Raw genomic sequence first — 7,824 nt, 5'->3', positions numbered from 1 at the left:
CCCCTCCCCCCCCCCTCCCCATTTGCTCCTCTCCTCCAATGGGTTTTAAGAGGCTATAAATCACCTGGGAGATTTCCCACCTGTCTACCAACAAACATCTGGTAGATTCTAACTACCTGCCTTTGGGTTGACAATGCAAGCCCCTATTCACTGGGCCACCAAAGTGCTCATAGTGAAAAGGCAGTTTTGAGGAGTAAGGAGGAGGTTGGTTTTAAAGGTTGATATTTAAAACATTCACAGGCTCCAAAATTTTTTAAAGATGTTTTCATATTGGTTTAATTGGTAAGAAAAGATGGCCCTACCAATAGGGTGAGGGGGGACGACAACTCCTTAGTTTAAAAACTTCACATTTTCCTATTATAATATTTAAATTACAAATTTTAATGCCTACATATAGATGCAATTAATCTCTCAAACACATGTTGAACATGTTCTGTGTGCTCTGTACTTGTTAGACTAAGAAATATTGAACAAAGTAATTCTTCCTGGTTTAGATGGATGAGTGGTCTGAGAGGATTCATTAAAAAAAATTGGGTGTAAGAAAGGGGTTGAGTAGAAAATAGAGAAGACATCAGATGGCAAATGTACTTTTAAAAAAAACCCATCCTTTTAGGAATATAACTTTCTAGCAAATCTATCTTTACTGTTTTACCTTAAAAAAAAAACAAAACAAAAAAACACAACAAAACTTCATTTTGAACATTCAATGCTGTTCTGGTAGGTTATTGTAGAGGGAAAAGTATGGGGCATGAGCTAGATAGGCAGGCACATAGACTTTTATTAAGAGTATAAATCAGGAATTTCATGGAAAGGCATTAGATTTTTATCTGGCAAACCATGACTGGACTAAAAAATGAAAAATGAATTTCAGAGGAAAAAAAGGTAAAAGACGACAACTCAATAACTCTGTGAGAGATTAGGGTTTAAATCAAGAGAACAGAAAAGAGGAAAAAGGAACAACTGATCAGACAAAAAACTACTATACTGGATGCAGGGCTTCAATGAATTAAATGAATGGAACAGGCACAGTAATCAGTATTCCTCAGATCCAGGCTTAGATATCCGAAGGCTCTTTACTATCAATCTCTTATCTTCTAACATGTCATTAGGAAAGATTCTTGCAAATCAACTAGTCAAACAGGTCATTTTTAAAAAAACTTTCTGGCTACACTGTACACAACTCACTTTTCTCTATACATTATTATCTGAAATTAAAGCATTTACCAATATTTTTATACACTGGGCAGAGAAATAGAAAATTAAACTGTTACCAACAGTCCAGCAAAAAAGTCTTTTTTTTAAACTTACAAAAATCTTCATTTGAACTTTAAATTGTATGGAAATCAAATTTTCTCTTAGGAAGGCAACTTTATTTTGTTCCCCTAATTTCTAAATAAAAGCAAGCTGTCTAATACATGATAGCCATTATTCCTCGCATTTGCTGCATTCTCTAAGAGATTTATACTGCCATCAAAGGGGAAGGGAAGGACACTCACACATTCCTGTGATGTCCAGCAGATGATAGTATTTATTTAAAATAGCTAAGGAGGTTCTGAAGACCTCACCACAGGCAGGGTGCTACAGCAGGGGAAAAGCACCGACAAGTTAGCAGTGAGGAAGTCTGGGTTCTGGGCCCACTCTTACCACCTGAGAAACAAATTTTACCATCGCATGGCTGCTAAAGTACAACCACAACAAATAACAGAACGATGTACAGGTAAAGGAGCTCTGGTGCTGGAAGGCGGCCGCATCTGCTAACCCAGACGCCAAGCCTCTCTGGCCATTCCAATTAACTAGCCTCATTTACAGCCTTGGAAACTCAACAGAGGGTCAACCATGAGTCAATTTCAACTCAATGGCAGCAGGATGTATAGAGAATGAGTTCTACAGTTACTATAAATTATAAATAATCTTTACTATAAGATTAGCTTTCAAATTTTGTGAGGGTTTTTTTTTTTTCTTTAATAGAAAGAACAGCTGGCCATATATGCAAATGATAAAATGGAAAGAAATGATCTGGAGGAGTTTTCTATGGTTGACTGGTGTGAAGAAATTATTTTTTACATTAATTAATTAAAATATGCACATGTAAAATAAAACAAATATAAAGTCTAAACAGAATTATACAGTGCTCAATCTCCACATGCTAATGTGGCATCCACAAAATCCACTAATATTGGAATTGTTCATAAGACCTCTAAGACAAAAAGCTCATTAAGTAACTGAATAATAAATTTCACTGAATTAAATGTATTTGAAAAACAGCTCATACTTTGGAAGGGTAAAAAAAAAAAAAGCAAGATTTTTGTTAGACCTGGAAAAGGGGGACAAGGGAGAAAACAAAGAATTCAAATGCTAATAAGAAAAGCAAACAGCCTTGCCTGCCTGGCTGAGCTCACAGGCGAACCATAAATCATAGCGGAATTTAACTCCCTTTTTCCCCAAAGACTCTATTATAAAAACCTTCCCTAATCCCCTCAAGGGTACAAATTCTCTGATCTGCATCATCACCCAGGAGCTGCCCTTGAATAAAAGTTGTAACTTTAAACTTTATCTCTCTTTCACTGACTTCTTTCTTAACTACGTCATTGAGCTTATTGGTGCCAAAACCCGGGAGATGAGTTGAGGAATTCTCTTAGGACAAATGCTGGCAAACCTCACTTTGTCTTGAACCAGCTGGTGCAGGGTTAAGATGCTTTGAATGGTAACGGGAAAGTTTCCCTTCTCTCCCCACAGTAATTTAAAGTCCCTTTTCTCTGTTGCTGACAGTTGCTGCAGGGACTGTGCCCCTGTCCTTTTGTTATTCTGATTTCTGTATTCTCCTCCCCCACCCTCTCCTTCCCCACCCCCACCCCCAAGACTCCTAAAGCCAGACCCAGCTATTTAAAAAACTTCCAAGCTAGCCAGGCTCTAGCTTCTGTTTTTAAAGTCTTCCAGTCCAGACACTGTGAACTCCCACTGGGATTCAGATCTAGTTTTGCTGGACTCTTGTCTGTGTGTACCCAAATAAACTACAGATCTGTGTCAGGAGTCCAATCCAAGAGACATTGGTCTCCCTCTAAAGGATAGCAATTGCTCAGGGATGCCCATGCTATCTATAGCCTCTCTCTGCATCTGAGACTCCCGGGATGCCCTGGAATGCTGGTTGCATCATCCAATGAGCTGAGTACCATTGGTAGTCAAATGTCTAAAGCTCCAAAAGTCAGTCCCCTGGGGTGCCTGCTCTCAAATCTTTCAAACTTGGGCCTGGCTGAAGAGCTCCACCCTAAGAGACTGGTCTTTTTCTGTAATTATGCATGGCCGAAATATCAGCTAGATAATGACTCTCAGTGGCCCAAGAATGGGACTTCTTATTTTAACATTCTTTGAGACCTTGACAATTTTTGCAAGCAAACTCAGCGATGGTCAGAGATTCTATATATTCAAGCTTTTTCTTTCTTCTTTTTTTTTTATTTGCTTGTGCTCCTGCCCCTCCCTATGCAAGGCCCACCAACCTGTGTAAGTCCATTTAGCACAAACCCCCTCACTGGTTAAGTTTTGCAATTCCAAATCATTTCCTCCTCTTACTCATTTACAAGATTCATTTCCCTCCTCTCAGGAAAACTCTGCCTTCACGGATCCTGTAGAATTTCTGTCTCAGTCCTCCCTTCCTCCCTACCCAATGTCTCCTCCAGAACCTGCAAGGAACCCCCGCCATACTAAACCTCTTTGTTCTCCAGTTACCATGCCCACTGTGGACTCCTGTCAAGCTAAATCCCTTCATTCTCCAGTTGCTCCACCCTCTGTTATTCTACCCAATCCAGACTCAGCCATTCCTGTCCCACCTCTTACATCATCTGTTACTAGAGATAAACTATCCTGCCAAACTGAACCTCTTTGCCCTTCAGTTGCCCAGCCCTCTTCTATCTCAACCAATCCAGACTCAGCCATTCCTATTCCACTCCTTATATCACCAGTTGCCAGACATATGTGTTCTTGACAAGCTGAATCTCTTTGTCCCCTAGTTGCTTCATCTTCCTCCATTCTGATCAATTCGGACTCAACTATTCTATCTCCAATCCTTATGGACTGAATCGCTTCTCTATCCTTTTTGGGAAGTAGCAGGGGTTGAGTGTCCAATTCTTGTCCACATGTCTTTTTATCTAACTGACCTTTCCCAAACTGAAAAACATTTAGGCTCATTTTCAAAAGATCCCACAACCTATGATCTCACCTGGTGTGACCTCTTTGTTGTACTATCCTCTACTCGGACACTAGACGACAAAGAATGTACCCAACCACATGCAGACCAAGGGCATTTAATAGATAGCATGAAACCAGCTGGCCCCCAAATGTCCCCCAGCAAGAGCCAAATTGGACATACCAAATTAATACAGTAGCAGGAAGAGGCAGTCAAGCCAGTTGTGACCATATGATTCAGTGCTTACTGGCCAGCCTACAATCCGTATTGCACAAAACTGTCAATTTTGACAAATTCAGGGAAGCTACCCAAACTAGAGATGAAAACCAGCCACTTTCCTTAACCATCTCATGAAAACCTAACTCAGTATATTCGCTTATAGCCTATCTCTCCAGCAGAAGCTGAGGATGGCCCTCAAACACTCACTCAGGATTTGGTGAATATGGCCTTTAAGGTTTTCAATGCATGAGAGGAAAAGGTGGAAGCTGATAGGGAGACCCGTGCCTGACTTAAAGTGAATTTGCAAACCCAGGCTTTGCTTGCCTTACAGCAAGCAAGGGTGAAGAGTCAGAGGAAAAATGCTCAAAGAGCCAGTAACTCTTGGTGTGTGGAGAGTCACAGATTCGCCATTACAAGATGGCGCCGACTTCCTGCCTCACGATTCGCCATTACAAGATGGCGCCAACTTCCTGCCTCGCCTTGTTTGTCGGAATCACACTTAAGACCTTATTTGGGCACTGTGTTCTCATTGGTCGATGGCTCGATCTCACGTGGGGTTAATGGTCCAATGGAGGCATGACACATGAGACTGATGGGCGGAGACCTGAAGAGGGGATAAAAGGCCGCGCAATTTCCCTTTCATTCTCTTGCTTTCGCCACCACCCTCTGTAACAGAACTCCTAAGTAAACCACTGTGAGAAGGAACCGCTGTGTGTTGTGTCCTTATTCCGGCGGGACCGGTGAGGTGCGCAACATTGGTGCATGCTTCAAATGTGGCAAAGAGGGCCATTGGGCTAGCTGTTGCCCTCCAACATGGCCTTGCCCCATCTGTGGGACAATGGGTCACTGGAAGGTCGACTGCCCTTTGATTCCTAGTCCTTGTAGGGCAGTCACTCTCCAGTACCTATCCAGGCCAACCTTCTGGGCCTAGCTGCTGAGGCTGAATATTCCCAGGTTTGACAACCCCATCATCCCTGCTGAGCTAAAGGTAACCCTTCAGGTACCAGGTAAGCCAGTTTCCTTTCTGGTTGACACGACAGCTACAAGTTCAGTACTCCCTTCCTTCTTGGGTTCTTTTTTCTCTTCCCAAGTCTCAGTAAATGGGATTGGCAGCATTCTCTCCAAGCCTCTCTACTCAACCTCTCCTCCTTAATTCATGGCCGATCATTTCTGCTGAACCATAACTTACCCACCGAACCCCCTTTTTTTAAGCATCACACCTTATCTCTCCCTCCTTAGACAAGTACTCTGGAAACATGCAGGCCTCTGATACCCATACCCTTGTCTAAGAGTCTAGAAAAAACCATTAATGTCACTCCAGGAGATGCCATTCTCATCAGTAGAGTGTGCCCAAGCCTCTCCAACCATGCTAAAACAGACCTTATACAGCCTTCTTGACCACCCCCACAGCTGTTAAGGTCATAGATAACCCTCATTAGCACCATCTTTCTCAGGTCAAACATGCTCCCCTCACTGAGTGAATTTCCTACACCTCTCACACAGAAGGTCCCACTACTCTTCACTTCATTCATCACTCAAGCCCCAGAGAAACATCCACAAAGCTGTCTACTCCAATCACACACCTCATAGGCTCAGCAAACTGCTCTCAACGAAGATGCCAAGCAGTAGTCACCATTTCAATATCACCTAAGGTAGTTTCATCCTATGGATGACCATTTGTTTGTTTCCTATCTGACAAAGTCCACTCATACTGTCAGAAGTAGCCCATGTCCATACAGGTCATGCAAGATCCATGACGTTGATAATACCAAAGATTTCTACTGAACAAGTTAACTTCTACTTTTGAGTCTCAGACCCCTGGATTGCCAGATGACAGGCTAAAGTTAAAAGAAAAAACTATATCCTAATAGATATAGTTTCTTACCCTCTAGCATGATACACATAATCAGAGAATATGTTCTAGATGCCAACACCCAAGTGCAAGTCTCCAATGATATTCTCAAAACTGAGCAGACAATGATAGAACAAGTCCCTAGAGATCTGCAAACTATGCAGCCCCCGACCTGGTCCAAATTATCCAGAACACCTTACTATTCCTTAATCAAAGTGAGATGGTATCCATCTTTTCTCATTATTTCCTTTGCGCGTCTTTACAATGACCTTTACTAGCAGTAGTACCAATCAATTTCTCTAGACCACATTCCATCAAAACACCTCAAGCCACGTCACTAGCCCAAATTAAGTGCTCTACCATTCCAGAACACATCCACTCTAGGAACCAGAGCCTGATGAGCTGACTAATCCCTCTTGCATCAGCTACATGACTTCCTCCTTTGCACCTTGGGTAATGGAACACAACTGTACACACAATGTTAGCATAAACAAGCACATTATAGATAAACCAGGACAATACTTTCGGTGCAATGGCACCCTATGCAGATGCACAAATTCCATCACAAGGAAAGCATGTTTCCCTGTAACAGTTGTACCCCAGCTCAACCTGTATAGTGTCTGAATTAACTTGGCTCATCCTTGCTTTCAGAATAAAAAAAGTGGCATTTCTCTCAATCATGTTTGGAGTCAGTCTAGCCTCCACTGTCAATGCTGGAGGGCTGGCAGGAGGAGCTCTTGGTCACAGTATTATTGCAACCCAGGATTTTGAAGACTGCTTGCAGTTAGTCTTAGAAACAACATCAGCCTCCCTACACTCCTTCCAAAATCAGCTAAAATCACTGGTGCAAGTAGCTCTCCAAAGTTAAAAAACTCTAGATCTCCTGACTGCCAAGAAAAGGAGCACCTGCTTATTCCTAATGAGGAATGCTGTTAATATATAAATGAATCAAGATTATTAAAACCACAAGCCTACTTCCAAATTGGCTCAAAGCCCCCTTTCTAGCCTAAATTCTCCTTTTTCTAAGTGCAATACTAATCTTAAGTATAATGTTACTAATTGCTCCCTACCTTTTAAAATTCTTTACAAGATAAAAGAAATGCCCAATCTAATGTTGAACTAGTTGCTGTTACACCCATATTCCACCCACTCCCCCCCCAACCTCACACTGATCTCAGGGCTGATTCAATCCAGCCTGAGCCCCAAATATTCGCCCTAGATCTGGAGGAAGTAGCTAAAACAAAGATATGTCACCCTCTTTATCATCAAAGAGGCTGGGACCTTAGGCCTGGACAAAAGGGCCTATGGGGAAAACAAAGAATTCAAATGCTGATAAGAAGAGCAAATGGCCTTGCCTGGCTGGCTAAGAAGCAAACCATAAATCACAGTGGAATGTAACTCCCTTTCTTCCCCAAAGACTCTGTTATAAAAACCCTCCCCAGTCATCTTAAGGATACGAATTCTCTGCTCTGCTTCTTCAGAAAGGAGAATCTCTCCCAGGAACCCCCACTGAATTAAAATTACTTTAAACTTTATCCCTCTTTTGCTGACTTTCTTCTTAGCTACACTGCTC

The sequence above is a fragment of the Elephantulus edwardii genome, unplaced genomic scaffold (assembly GCF_000299155.1).
Source record: "Elephantulus edwardii isolate Elephantulus edwardi_28Jun2011 unplaced genomic scaffold, EleEdw1.0 scaffold00324, whole genome shotgun sequence".
NCBI classification, from domain to species: domain Eukaryota; kingdom Metazoa; phylum Chordata; class Mammalia; order Macroscelidea; family Macroscelididae; genus Elephantulus; species Elephantulus edwardii.
This window is presented reverse-complemented; position numbering follows the sequence as displayed.